This window comes from Onychomys torridus, chromosome 18, assembly GCF_903995425.1.
Source record: "Onychomys torridus chromosome 18, mOncTor1.1, whole genome shotgun sequence".
In the NCBI taxonomy this organism is placed as follows: domain Eukaryota; kingdom Metazoa; phylum Chordata; class Mammalia; order Rodentia; family Cricetidae; genus Onychomys; species Onychomys torridus.
The window spans coordinates 17,512,496-17,528,441 of NC_050460.1; the positions used below are offsets into that span (position 1 = coordinate 17,512,496).

The window sequence follows — 15,946 nt, forward strand, 5'->3', positions numbered from 1 at the left end:
GTTGAGATCACAGCTGAGAAGACTAAGAGTCCATAAATACGGATGTTTCCAGTGAACTCAGGCTAGCTCAGAAAATAACCAAGAGGTGGTCAGTTTAACAGCCCTATGGTTTATTTTTTGTTTTGTTTTGTGGTTTTTGTTTTTTTTTTTTGGTTTTTTTTTTAGTATAGTTTTCTCTGGAAACTTTTATATTGACCACATTCTCCCATATAAAAGTGACTGGAGGCTTATTTCATTTGAGAGAAGTGATTGGATTTGATGGATACTCGAGTCCTTTTTCATTTTTTGTAAAGTGCTTGAATCATTTTCTTCTGGTCTTAACTCCCTGAATCCACAAATTCCCAGAAATAAAAGTGCTCCTGAAATAGATATGATTTAATCCCCTAACAGCTTTACTTAATTTTAGCTATTTTTATACATAGGTGGTCCCATCACAATGTTCCATGGAAATTGATGCTATCCTAGGTGATCAACGCATTTGATCACTTCAGACAAGAATGTGAAATCCAGTCTCAGCCTAGGAAAAAGGGAAAATACATCTGTAATATGGCAGAATGTCTGTCATATGAAGTACGCATGCCAGTAGGTTTATGAAAACACAAATATCCTTTTGGCCTAGTACAATACATTGTTCTGTCCCATGACTTGTTATCACTTAGATTAAATGTAAATACAAATAAAGAGCTCAAAAATAATCGTTTCTAAAAACTCACAGAAATTCTCTTTCTTACAACATTATACATTACTACCCAAGTGGAGTTTTCATATCAAATACTTAAAGTACTGGCTGAAAATACATCTTCTTAAGCAACCAGCTGCATTAGCTGTGATGTAAGGGACTTTTTTTTAAAAAAAAAAAGTGTAAAGCAGAAATGTAGTTGTGCTGGCTAGGTTGTTGTTTTTGTTGTTGTTGTTTTTGTTTTGTTTTGTTTTGTCAACTTGACATAAGCTATAGTTATCTGAGAGGCAGGAACCCCAGTTGAGGAAATGCCTCCATATTATAATCATGCTGTAAGCAGACAAGCCTGCAGGGCATTTTCTTAATTAGTGATTGATGCAGAGATCCCAGCCCACTGTAGGTGGGGATACTAGTGGTATCCAGGGTTCTATAAGAGCCAGTTGAGAAAGAAACAGGGAGCAAGCCAGTAAGCAGCACCCCTCCATAGCCTCTGCATCAGCTCCCACTTCCAGCTTCCTTCCTGGTTTGAGATCCTGCCTCAGTGGTTTGAGATCTTTTGCTCAATGGTTCAGGGTGTGTCACATAAACCTGTTCCTCCCTACATGGCTTTTAGTTATGGTGTTTCATCACAGCAACAGTAACCTTTTGTGACCTTAAAATAATAGTGAAGGAAACAATCACTAAAGTCATACTGCTGTGAAAATCTTTCAATATTTAGTTTTTTTAGGAATAAATTTGACACTTAATGTTGCAAATGGGAAAAGAATAATTTGGGACACAATATACAGCACCCTGAAAAGGAATGCTGTCTAGACTCCCTGTTACAAAAGCAGGACCCCCAAGGCAACAAACATGAGGGGAAAATAGTGTACAATTTCCTTGCACAGATTTTGTTCTACATGGAGGGTAGTACCTACCTAGTTGGATTACAGGGCAGACCTCTTATTACACAGTTCTTCCAGAAAAAATAATGAGGGTAAGATTTAAAACAAACAGGAGTGGGATGATCCCTTTCTATGCTTAACAAAATCATCCCCAAAGTGCAAACTTGTACACCACTTTGGAAATCAGTATGGCAATTTATCAGAAAACTGGTAATCAATCTACCTCAAGACCCAGCTATACCAGTCTTGGGCATTTACCCAAGGATGCTCAATAATACAACAAGGACATTTGTTCAGCTATGTTCACAGTAGCATTATTTGTAACAGCCAGAACCTGGAAACAACCCAGATGCCCCTCAACAAAAGAACAGATAAAGAAAATGAGGTACATTTATACAATGGAATAACTCTTGATGGGGAGGCATTTGGGGTTTACAAAAAAAACCTGGTGCCAGTGAAACTCCCAGTGATCCACAAGGATAACCCCAGCTAAGACTCCTATCAGTAGTGGAGAAGGTGCCTGAACTGGCCTTCTCCTATAATCAGATTGATGACTACACTAATTGTCATCATAGAACCTGCATCCAGTAACTGATAGAAGCAGATGCAGGGATCCACAGCCAAGCTCCTGGAGTCAAGTTGAAGAGAGGGAGGAACTATTGTATGAGCATGAGGGGGTCAAGAACATGCTGGGGTAACCCACAAAGATAGCTGACCTAAATGGGATCTCACAAACTCTGGACAGGTAGAGAGCCTGACAGTTTTGTAACTTGGTCTGTCTGAAGCCCCTAGCAGTGGGATCAGGACCTGTCCCTGGTGCATGAACAGGCTTTTTGAATCTATTCCCCATGCTGGGATGCCTAGCCCAGCCTTGATGCAGGAGGAGAAGCTTGGTCTTACTTAACTCAACTTAATATGCCATGCTTTGTTGACTTCCATGGAAGGCCTGTCCCTTTCTGAATGGGGGAGGAGTGCACTGGGAGGTGGGTAAATAGGAGGTAGTGGAAGGAACCGGGAAAACTGTGGTTGATATGTAAAATAAATGTAAAAATTTTAATTAAAAAAGAAAAGAGTTGAAATGCAAAAAAAATGGCAAGTATTGAAAATATACTGATACACATAATACTGGTAAGGTGCCCAAGAACCTGAGTCAAGATAGGTCATGGGCTTATTGGTAAACCTACTACTATCAGTCTGCTAAGGCAATATAGCAATAAAATGACACCTGACAACTTATTGCTATTTTCATAGAGCAGCACATTGTTCACTCCTCATCAGAGAAGTTTCTTCTTCTGGTAGGTGGGAACTAACACAAAGACCCACAACTGGACAATGTACAAAGAGTAAGAGACTTTGCTCCACACATCCCTCAATGGGATGTCTTTATTGCACTGCTTTCCTCAAGACTCAACGGTCTATGAGGAAGAGGAGGCTGAAAGATTGTAAGAGTTGGAGGTGGTGGATGACTCCAAGGAAACAGCATCTTCCAGATAACAGGACTGATGCAATATGAACTCACAGACACTGTGACAGCATGCACAGACCTGCACAAGTTCAAACCAGATAAAATCCCAACACTGAGAACAGGAAGTAGACACAAAGTCACACTCCTAACTAATAAGCTCCTTGCAATTGATACTTGCTAGGAAAGGGAAAATCAGTTTTCTCCAATGGAGCACCACTGGGAATACCAACAATATGCCAGGGCAGGACCTATACCAACTGAACTCCATGTTCATTCTTTTGCTCTCTTCCTTCCTTCCTTCCTTCATTCCTTCCTTTCTTCCTTCCTTCCTTTCTTCCTTCTTTTTTTCTTTCACTTTCTCTTTTTTTGTGTGTGTTATTTTGTTTTGATATTTTTATCTGATTGACTTTCATTTTTGTTTTTTTTAATTTGTGTCTTGGCTTGTTAGTTTTCCTGTTTTTGTTTATTTATTTATTTATTTAGAGAGAATGAAGATGAATGGACAAGAAGGTGGAGAGGATCTCAGAATAGTTGGTTATTGTAAAATATGATCAAAATATATTGTATGAAAAATTAAATAAAATATATATTATTTATGCAATACATATACATATACACACATATATATTGACCAATATGAACCCCAAATAACCAAGATTACGAATAGATTTTTTTAATTTCCAAAATAAGAAAGAGAATAATCATATGTAGAAATGTAGACTGTATTAATTGGCTTCATTTAAGGAAATAAAGGTTGAAAGATCACCAAATCAGAAAAAGCAGAGACACTGTCAGCAATAATGGATTGGCTTGATTTGGGCTACTTAGGCTGAAATTTGGAGCCTTGAAAGGAGAAGGAAATAATACAACAGAATATTTACTTGAAAAGAAAATGACTAAACTACCTAGCTTTCTCAAAATATAAATTAGTATACTTTAAACGTTCAATGGGCTTCAAGAGTCACAAATGTGAAGGAAATGGCTCTTATCCAATGACAGAACATCAATGTTAAAGATGTAAGAGTGTCCACAATTAGTAACATATAGCACACAATAGAGCAGCGATTGAATGATGAGACTATAATCAGAAACAATCCCACACAAAAGAGAAGCATATGTATTCTTAAAAGTATGTCAAAGAATATTTCTATAATCAGTGAAAATGTCCCTAGTAATGAGACAATTTAAATATATTTTAGATAGATGACCTTTTATTAATAGGGTTCCTTCTTTCAATGGAAACAATTCTCGAAATTAATAATTCTGAGCTTTATTTGTATTCTTTGCTCATGAAACCAGTAAATATTTTGTGGATAATGGGAACCTTGTTTTGCAGTACTAGACAGTATTTTATAAATATGGAAAAGAAAAGCACCATAAGGTACCAGATGATTGGATTAAGTAACAGTGATCACCAAGAACTCATGGAACACAGACACACAGACACAGACACAGACACACACACACACACACACACACACACACACACACACACACACACCAAGGTTATAAGAATCAAGAATCAAACTCAGGTCCTCTGCAAGAGTGGCACACTCTCAAACCAGTGAACCATTTCTCTGCCTCCCCCATAAATTCAGATCATCTTAAAGGTAATCCTCAGTATTTTCATCATATTTCTTTTTGTTGATGTCTTGCATACAGATTCAACATTTACTATAATAATTTGGTAATACTGATACATTATCATTACCTAAAATTCCTACTTGATTTTGGTTTGCTTATTTGGTACCTAATGCCGTTGATGTTACTGCAAGATAAGATACCACAGCACTTACCATAGTTGAGTCTGAATTTGATCATCTATTCAAGGATTTATTTTTAGTGTTCCTACTGTAAATAACAGATATACATTTCCACAGTGTGCTCTTGGGAATAATATAACTATGTGTGTCCTATATTTGAGGAGTAAGCAACTGTGCTCCAGAGCATATGCTTGGAGACATCTGCCTGAGAGATTTGCATTTTTTCCTCATATAATTTATTTAGTCATTAATTTATATTAATATGTATATAATATCACACATTGAATTTGTACTTTCCTTTATGATTTAATACTAATGTATTTTCTTGTTAAAGTTTTTCAGGTTTAGTCACTGGGACCTCTTTTAATGAGTCTATTAAATAAGTGTTGTTTTGACATACTGTCTTTAGCTTCCTAGGGTTTCTGGAACAAAGTCTAGTGAAGGTACTGGCAGTCTTGCTCCCTCTGAAGGTTATTAGGAAGAAACTTTCTTGTCTCATCCAGGTTTTGGTGGTTGCTAACATTCCTCAAATTGTAATATATTATTTGCTTACATCTATATTTTGATACATTATTCTCCCCTCTGTGTGCCTATTTTTCTCCTAACTACATATAATCCTACACATTTTACCTCAGGTCTATATTTTCCAGTATGATACTATCTTAACTATTTCCAAGTCTTCAAAGCAAGGTAATATTATGAGATATTGGGATACTAGTTGTGTGCTAAGTCAGTGGGAGGTCACTGTTAAATATATCACATTTCTACCATTGTGGAGTTTGGGGGAAAGAAGGCCTCAGTGCCAGTATATAGCCTAAATTTATTATAAATCCATGATCTTCTGCCCTGGGCTTTTGAGCTTTAGAATTACACATGTTTTCCGACATGTCTAAAATTTTTTAAGCATTTTTCTAATACTCCAGTATCATCTTCTGTATTTACTGAGCCAGACCTAGGATTGACCCCAGGAAATGTGGGTTTTTTTTTCAGACGCTGATAAATGAATCCAAGATTACCAGTCCCCATTAAAGGTCACTGGGGTTGTATTTTTCTAGGATCTTAAATTTTGGCTTCTTATATTTATATTCATATAAATATTACACATATTTTAATATAAATTTGTGTATTTCTGCATACCATGTTATGATTGGTTTTAATGTAACTGGCCATGAATTAGAAGCACATGAATAAGAAGCCTCACCTGAAGTATTGTCCTAATTATCATGATTGATGTGAGAAGACCCATTCCAGTTGTGGCTGGTACCTTCGGCTAGGAGGCCAGATAGAAAAGGATATTTCAGAAGGAAGTTTATTTCACCTTTTGCATGCTTGGACTTCTCTCTTGCTGCTGAGTTGATTTGTTTCCTAGTTGCTGCTGCTACTGATTCATTCACCGATAATAGAACCAGCCTTTCCAACCTTTCATCATGGAAAAAGAACCGGTGGCTCTCCAGAAACCTTCTGGGCTCCAAACTGCAAGGCTGGGACTACTGAGGCACCCCACTTGGTGGACTGAATGACTACTGGTCATTGTCATCTGTGAAAGACAGCTATTCTGAAACTGCTCTGATTCATGAAGTAACCTGTCTCAAGGGCCTACTGGGTTGTCTGTGCTCGGTGTCTCCAGTGTGATTTGGTCATTGTTACTGCTTTAAAGATCATTTAATAAGTCCCCTTGGTTCTATTCTTCTAGAGAATGACCTTTTGTATATTGTGGAAATCATTTCTTACTCACGAACCTTTAACTTCAATCTGTTACTGCATACCACTCTATCCTACTCCATCATTTTCCTCTTGAATAACTGTAAACCTCCCCCCGTTCAAACAATGAGAAATGTTTCCCATCACCCACCACCTCCTATTTCTTAACTGTCTAATTCATCTATATTTGTATAGGGATCACAGATTTGTAGACTTGTATTCTCACAAGAAACAAGTTCATCAATTTAACTATTGTACATATGCATAATTTTTTGTCTTACTCCTATAGATATCAGGGTTTGTTTGGTTTTGGCTTTTTTTCCCAAAATCACTTATATGACAAAGCTATTGCCTTCTAACTTGAAACATTCCTTCCTAGAGAGAGGAGGAAGACTCACAGGACTCAGGAAGCTCAGGAAAATTATAAGGCTCAGGAACTTCATGAAATTTACAGCATACAAATCTCAGAAAGATAAAATTTTCTTGAGGCTCTTGTCTTAGGCTATATAATCAGTAAGTAAAATAGTGTCTGAGTGCTGAAGAGATGGCTCAGTGAGTAAGAGCTCTTGTACAACAAGCATCTGAGTGCAAATTTTTACCACCTACAGAAAAGGCTGGTTGTGATTGTGTTCATGCCTGTAACAGAACAAGCATGAAAGTCAGAGACAGGAATCTCACTGGGACAATATTCTACCTCCAGGTTCAGTGAGAGACCCTCTGTCAGGGGAATAAGGGGATATATTAGCTGCTTTTCTGATGCTTTGCTAAGATACTGTGACCAAAAGCAAATTAAGGAAGTAAGGATTTATTTTAGTGTTTGGTTCCAGAGATATGGAATCCATAATGGTGGAAGGCATAGCAGGAGGAACAAGGAACCAAGACATCACACTTTCATCTGCACAGCGAGTAGAATGAGCAAACAGAAAGTAGGGAGAGGTTATAAACTCTGAAAGACCATCCTAAGCACATACTCTAGCAAGGTTCCATAACCTCTCCAAATGGCACTACCAATGGGGAATGAAATGTTTGAATACATGAGCTATTAGGGGCATTTCTCATCCAGACTATGGAATTGAGTCAAGCAGAATTATTATCTTATGGCCTCCCTATTATTTTCATTTGGAAATTATGTGTGACATAAGGAGATGTGATTGGATATCAAGCTGTCAAAGGGCAGATTTGTTCTGGTGAATCTTGATTGTCAGTTTGCCTCATTCAGGAATAAACTAAAACATAAGCCACTGGGTACTCTATGAGAAATTTTCTTGCTCAGATTATTTGAAATGGGCATACTCACTATAAATGATGATAGCCAAGATAAAAAAAGAAAACTTGTGATTTTTGCCTTCTCTCTCAATAGAAAGTTCATCTATCCTGTCCCTATGGCATTCCTTTGCTTATTTTAGAACCAAGTTCTTTGGGTTCCTAATAAAGACTGAGGAGCAGCAGCTCTCCAGACATATTTCATGAATTCTGGTCCTTATTATGACAGCTAAGACATCCAGCATTATGGGCTGAGCACCTACCAGATTCTCTATTTAGCCACTATTGGACTACCCAGCATATATTGTGTAAATAAATGTAACAAGTTTTTTTCCTTTAAAGAACCCTGACTAATACAGGTGGATGATGATAGAGCAGGACACCTGAACTCCTCCACTGGACTCTACCCAATCATGGGAATACACATCCACCCACACACATATGTACACATATCACACACACAGAGAGAAAAAAAATGGCATCTGAATAATGCTGCTGTTTAGTTAGTTTTCTGCTGCTTGAACAAAGTAGCATGAATCCAGGAAATAAGAATCTATTAAAGTTCATTTAGCTTTTAGCTCTGGAAAGCTGAGCTCTCAAAGAACATGGCACCACAACTGATCAGGGCCTTCATGCTGCATCACAGCATGGTAGAAGAGCAAGCCCGATGTACAAGACAGAGAAAGAGCACTAAAGTCTTGTAAATCATCCATTCTGGTGGATAATGGTATAATTACATTCATGAGAGCAAAGCCTAACCACTTCACAAGGGCCCCTTCTTCTAACATTATCACATTGCAATGGCGTTCCAGCATGATTTTTAAGGGGATATCAAAGTCATAGAAATTCCAGTGCCTGGTTATACCACACTGTATTCACCTACTAAAAGATATCTTGAATGTTTCCAGTGGTTGGTGATTATGAGTAAAACTTCAGTAAGTATTCACATGGCAGGTTTTGTGTGGCACAGGTTTTTTAGAAAATTGGGTGAACACCAAGGAGCAGTATTGTGGTATTACTTTGTTAAACTGTTTAGGTTTGTCAGAAATCTCCAAAGTTTCTTTCAAAGTGGCTCCATATTTTGCTTTTTTTTTTTTTTTTTTTTTTTTTGGTTTTTCGAGACAAGGTTTCTTTGTGTAGCTTTGCACCTTTCCTGGAACTCACTTTGTAGACCAGGCTGGCCTTGAACTCACAGAGATCTGTCTGGCTCTGCCTCCTGAGTGCTGGGATTAAAGTCATGTGCCACCACCGCCCGGCAATATTTTGCAATCCCACTAGTAATGCATGAGAGGGCTATCATTCTGAATCCTCACTAGCAAATGTTTTTGTTAGGCTTTAGGGTTTCAACTGTCCTAATAGGAATGCAAGCCTTCCTGTTGTTTTAACTAACAGTTCCCTAATAATGAATGAGGTATTGTTTTATTTTATTTTTTTTTAACAAAAACACTAGTAGAATATAAGCCAAAAGACATACAAAAAAGAAACATATCTAATGTAAAAATTCTAATGAAAAAGAAGGTACTCACCAAATGGTTTTATAAAAATTCAGAGTTGAAGTGTAACTTAATGGTACAATGTATGCTTTCACAAAATCTGAGGTTCAATCATCAGCTCCCCTCCCTCAAAATGTGATTTAACTCTGATATAAATATATTGAGATCCATCAAAATCAAATGTACAAGTGAAATGAAAACCGAAGGTCGGAAAAAAATGTAAACAGTAAGTCTTTTTCTCCAATTAGCCTTGCTTATAAATGCATAAATCTGCATTTTCCTATAACATATACTGTAGGTATATTTATTATCTAGACTTATATGAAAGTTCAATAAGTTAATAAGGGTATATACCCCAATACATCTTGATATGGACCATGTATTATTATAGCCTTGTGGTTCCTGAGAATGGTCTTTAGGAGTCATTGGTCTTCACTGAAACCTGTGAATATTAAAACTTTGATTTGAGATGAATATGTCACAAAGAAATCACAATTATAAGTTGATCAAGACTGGTAATTAGGATGAGAGATCTGTATAAAAAGGACAGGATTAAATTCTGAAGTGACCATAAGGCCCAACCCCCTCTATATCAAGGCCTGAAATGGCTTGCAATCAGCACATATTTTAGACCTTGTCACTGAGCAGAGATGCCTTACTCACAGAAAAGAACCTAATTTTGAGAACATAAATTATTGAAATCAATGTCCTATTTACAAGCACAGTGGTAGTGACAAAATATCATTGTCAATGACAATATTTATGCAGCCTCTGGAAAACCTAATAAGTCCTCAGAAGCAGAGACGTTCTCAAAGGACATCTACATGCACTTTAATTGGGCATTAGAAATGAGGAAGATGCATCAAATCTGACACACTGAAGGACAGTGCTTGATCATGGCTACTATTTAAATTTGTAGATCTTAAAGGAGAAATGGCCAAATTTCAGAAGAGTTCCTTAAGGTAAATATCTGCATGTCTCTTGACTGAATACACAGACACAAATACACATTCAGTGGGGTAGATAATTATACTATTATGCAAATTCAAGTCAAGACAGAGAAGGGAGAAATACACTCAAGATCACGCACCAGATTATACTCTTAGTGAACCCCACAACCAATAAAAGTCCATGCCACAGGAAGGTCGCATGCCAAGATCGAAAGCCCTATTAAAAGTGTCTATGTATGTAGTCCCAGTGGAGGAAGTATTGGAATACTGTGACAATATGTAAGGTACACACAAACAAGAAAAATGCAGTGGGTTCCAGTAGAATTGGGGCAAAGCCAAGAGTAAAGGATTGGAAGCTTTGCTTGCACTTCCAGATGGGCTCTGTTGATGTGCACAACATGCTTAGATTTATTATAAACATCATCCACTTGGGTACACTGGCGATCTGAGGAGACAGTTGCCACTATGCTCTCACCTAATCATATTCTGTAGCAACTAATCTTGAAGATATAAAGGACAGGGATATTGATTATCTTATTGGGACAAAAATTCTCAATCCAGCCTAGTTTTTATAATTTTCCTACAAACGTGTGTTTGTATTTTATCCAGTATATACTCCCTTTCCCAAAGTCTCTGAGTAGAACCTAAAGATATTTTGTTAGCTTTTTGAAATTATGTTATTTGAAAAATAAAGAGGTGATTAGGGAAAGTGAGATGCAACTGGGGGGAACAGAAGAAAAGAAGAAGATTGCAGAGGCTAAAGGGCAGGTTAAGGTGTGGGGAATGTGCAAAGAGACAGTCCAATAATGTAGCCAGGTATGAGGGAACAGGGCCAGAGATATGAGAGTATATGTGGTCTCCATCTTCTTCCTGATTATAGAAAAACATAAGTCAAAACATTCAGCAGGAGGTGGGAAGATATTGCATCAGTTTATGAGCACTTGCTGGTCTTCTGGAGGACTAGGGATCGGTTTCAGCACTAAGGTGGCTCATAACCACCTGTAGCTAAAGCTCCAGGGGATGTGATACCTAACCTCTTGTAGCCTCACATATGTCACACACACACACACACACACACACACACACACACACACACACACACACACTAATTAAATAAATTGAGAGTCTGAGTAAAACTTAAAGAAATCTTTGCTCACGAATTCTGTTCTCAGTCAAGCAATGAAGACCTGAATTTGAATTTGGTTAGTGATTCACTAATTACTCCCTGTAACTCAATCTCAGATCCAGATGTGGCCTCTTAAATTTCCATAGCCTCCTCTTTTTATTTACATCCTTTTCCTGTAGGAATTTGAATGCTGAAAAAATCCTCCATTCATTTACATTTTTGTTAGTCCACCCATTGTCAGTCTGTCCCTGGCTTTACTGTTTACTCTGCAGGCTTTTTCACTTGGCACATCAATGAACCTACAGAAAAGATGTGTCTTAGTTAGGGTTTCTATTGCTGTGAAGAAACACCATAATCACGGCAACTCTTATAAAGGAAAACATTTAATTGTGATGGCTCAGTTACAGTTCAGAGGTTCAGTCCATTGCCATCAGGGTGAGACATGATGGCATGCAGGCAGACTCAGTGCTGGAGAAGTAGCTGAGAGTCCTGCGTCTTGTAGGCAAGAGGAAGCAGTCTGTCACACTGGGAGTAGCTTGAGCATAGGAGACTTCAAAACCCACCCCACCGGGACACACTTCCTCCAACATGGCCACACCTCCTAACGGCCCCTGTTTTCTTTTAAACCAGCACAAGATGTGAACACCATTTCAGCTGACTCCCTATCTCAGCAGTTCTCTTCAGAGAGTATGCATGGGCAGCTCAAGCTGGAGACCTGCCCTCTCTTTCCACACACTTCTCATGGTTCTAGAATCACAGTTACAGTGAGCTACAGAAGACTGACAGTTTTGGAATACAAGATGCCCTTTTACCTTGGCAAGTGTGAGTGGCAGGGATGGTCCTGGAAGAGAGAAAAGAAGTTACAAAGTAAAGAAAATGGGGTGGAACTTTCCTAGCTTATGATTACAGTAATGGAAGCAGAATTTAGCAGAACCAACAGGAAGTTCCACTGCAAGCCAACATGCACTCTTCACCTGAGGGAGAGTGATACACTCGTGTGGGCCATTGATACTGTTGTACTGACAACCTTGTTTCATGATGGTAATTTGGGAAACACTGCTTATCCATATCCAAATGACAAGTGGTAGCAATTGGAGAAGGAACATTTTTCTCCATTAAATCTTTTGGGAACTTCTTTTATTTTTTATTTTTACATTCTCTTTCTCTCTCTCTCTCTCTCTCTCTCTCTCTCTCTCTCTCTCTCTCTCTCTCTCTGTATATGTGTGTGTCTGTCTGTCTCTCTCTCTCTCTGTCTCTCTCTCTCTCTCTGTATTCATGTTTGTATGTCTGCACAATCACGTTAATATGGGTATACATGAATATGGATATCGAAGATTGTTGTGTCCAGAATTATCTTTGTTCGTTTTTTCCATCTCATTCGTGGCACAGGGTCTGTCAGACATAAATCAAGTCATTGTGGCTAGCTTGTAGAAGGATCTCCTAACTATACTTTCTGAGGCTGGAATTATAGGTCAGCTGCCACACCAACCCAACATTTCAGGTCCCCATGCTTGTGTGGTAAGTGTTTAACCACTGACCACCTCCTGGAATCTTCCATTTTTGGAATCTTCCATTCAATGATGCCACAGTGGCATTCCCCAACCTGGAAATATGCCCTCCCCTTCTGCATCTGTCAGAAATGACAGATTTCTAGCTGTCTTCCACTTGTGAAAATGAAAGATTCAAAGAGATTTTAATGATAAATTGGTTTAATGCAGAAGCTTGAATAGTAGCTACATATTCTATCAAAATAGTTACAATATATTTGTTTAAGGGCAGCATTCTGGGTAAATATATAGAACTTTAAATCAAGCAAGAGTTATCCCATATACTGCTGCCAAAGAATGAAGTTTTACTAAAATACCTAGACATAAAGCAGCTTTCAATATGTTAATATATTTAGGAGATGGAATTTGCTGATGGTGTGTTTATGCTCAGATTTGAAAATGAAGCTTGTGGGCAGTTTCTATTCAGAAAGCAGACTTTTCAGAGTGGTACATTCCCCATGCCTGTCATGCTAGTGTTCTGAGAAGTAAAGGTGATATTCAGTAAACACAAATCCACTTTCCCTGTCCCAACACAAGACCCAAATGGCTCACAAACATTTGTTTCTGCATCTTGCTCTCCTGAAATGGATACAGTCTCACAGCACTTTGTGATATTTTGCAAAATCCCTCACAGTGTAGACAATATTTGGGAACTAGCTTCAGGATTTAATGGAATGGATTCATCCCAGGCTGAATAGCATCACTAATCAATCCTTCCTTTCTTAAGTGATAACAAACACTTGCAATTGCTTCCATGGTTAAACAAGACCATCTTTATAGATTTTAATAGTCTGTTATTGAACGTGAACTCTGCTTTACTATGTCTCTTTGCTGAGCAGATGCTTCAGATTTAACACTTACAAATTGAGTAACCCCCCCCCTCTCTCTCTCTCTCTCTCTCTCTCACACACACACACACACACACACACACACACACACACACAAACACACACACACCACACACAGTTACCACATATGCTCATCTCACCACAGAAGCGATCCCCCTTGCTCTGGTTTTGTAAGTGCATCACATATTAATAAATGCACTTGTGAATGCTCTTGCATATGTCTCTAAGGTAATTTGACTTTGTACCAAATCCACACTAACTTGGTTTACAGAGGGTTTATATAGACAAGTATTCTGTAGTTGAAATTTTCTGAGGGTAACAAAGCATTAGTAGCACAAATTGCTGAAGGTACCAGAGGAAAAAAAATAATTGATTATCATGGTTTGGACTCAACTAAGTAAATTGAAAGGCACACAGCCAATGAATTGTTATTTAGGGTATTCCCAGCCAAGATTGTAGAGGTGTAGGATGCTGACTGTAGCAATGCTGCGGCTGCATAATTGGTAAATTGTCATCCTCATCCAAGGGACCAAAAGAAAGAGAGGGTCTTTTTAGTTTTGTTTTGTTTTGTTTTAAGTTTAAGTTATTTATTTAAGCCATCTCCTCTTACGAGCAAAGGGATTGAAGATTGGTGTAATGGTCATCTTTTGATACAAGGAAAGATGTGCTTTCATGGTCCACATACAGAGTAATGGTCCACACCAGTGCTGTGGTCCCTTGCCATCTGGGGGAAGGTCCAGGTTCTCTTTACTTGTCTTCATAGCCAATCGGAAGTGGGTTCATATGAGGCTTGTGAAACAGGGTATGGCTTGGTCCTGATGAGGAGATGGGGGTAGGCGATGAACTCAGGTCTCATGCTCTACTAGCTGCGCACCATGTGGAAGACATTGAGCATGCTCAATGCCCTCCCCGGCAGCGCCACGAAGTAGGTGAGGGCCTTCCACATGCGAGCTGAACCCTCCTCGCCGTGGGTGCCACTCGACATGGGCCGCCCCACCCGTGGGAGGGCCCGGCCCAGCAGCCCAGACACCCGAGACGCACACACCGCCACCACCATCTTGGAACTACAGAAAGAGAGGTTTTATTCGAAGCAATTTAGGTTCTGCTAAAAGCCCACAGCTAGCATAAAAATCAAACCCGTTTGTTCTTTTAAGGTGGTGGAATGAATTCCAACTATTAAACATTTTCAATGAATATCAATTTTAAAATCCAATTTATGGCTTGGGGAAATGGTTTGGCTGGCAATGGGTTTGCTGTACAAGTATGAGAATCTGAGTTCTAATTCATAGCACTTATGAAAAAAAGAAAAAAACAGAAATTGCAGTGTAAAATTACAATCATAGTGTTATGGAAGTATAGACAAAAGGATCCCTGGACTCACTACCTACCTATCTTACCAGATTGGTAAGCTCTAGGTTCAGTGAGAGACTCTGTCTCAAAAGATAATGTGGAAAACAATAGAAAACACCCAACCTATGTGTGTACCTACAAACCTGTTTCCATACACAGGAGTACATGCACACTCATAACACATACACATATACATACACACATGCATGTATTCACGAAAATAATTTTAAAGTAAATTGGTAATATTAATTTGAAAACTAAAATTCTTTTCTGCATGCATTATTCAGAGATATGAGCAGGAGACCACAGATTCATATTTCTTTGCTCAGTGATCTGGGTAGACAACTCGGTTTTCAACTCCACATTCAGGGATAGTGTACCCATATTTATCTAAGACACATATTATAGTGAAGAACAGTAAGAGAGCACATTATGGAAGACTGTAGTTTGTCTCTTATGTGGTAGATGAACTGGCATCATATTCCTAGAATCAATTAACCAGGCCATGATAGCTCTTAATCAGTGATGCTTTTTTACTTGTTAGTTTGTAGGTTCTTTAATGATGATTCACTTGTTCTCTCTCTCATCTTTCTTCATTTCTATGTTGTATATCTTAGAAACATCACATTATAGAGAAAAGCATGGAGTTGTTTTCCTCCATCTATGATCCGCAAAATCACATTATTTAGCTAAATGATGAAGCTAACAATAATGACTAAGGTGAATAATAGACCTTCCACAGTGCTTATAGACACTCAGGATCAGCTGATTCTCACTTATCATACTGTATTCTTTTCACATCAGTCTTGTAATCGACACCATCTAGCCAATGAAGAGACAGAAACCCAAAATTTTAAATGACTTTGCAAGTTAGACA

General features: G+C 38.3%; 1 pseudogene; it reads right to left on the minus strand.

Moving 5' to 3' along the window:
- Positions 1 to 14,466: 14,466 nt before the first annotated feature.
- Positions 14,467 to 14,776, minus strand: LOC118569465 (annotated as a pseudogene).
- Positions 14,777 to 15,946: the final 1,170 nt, after the last annotated feature.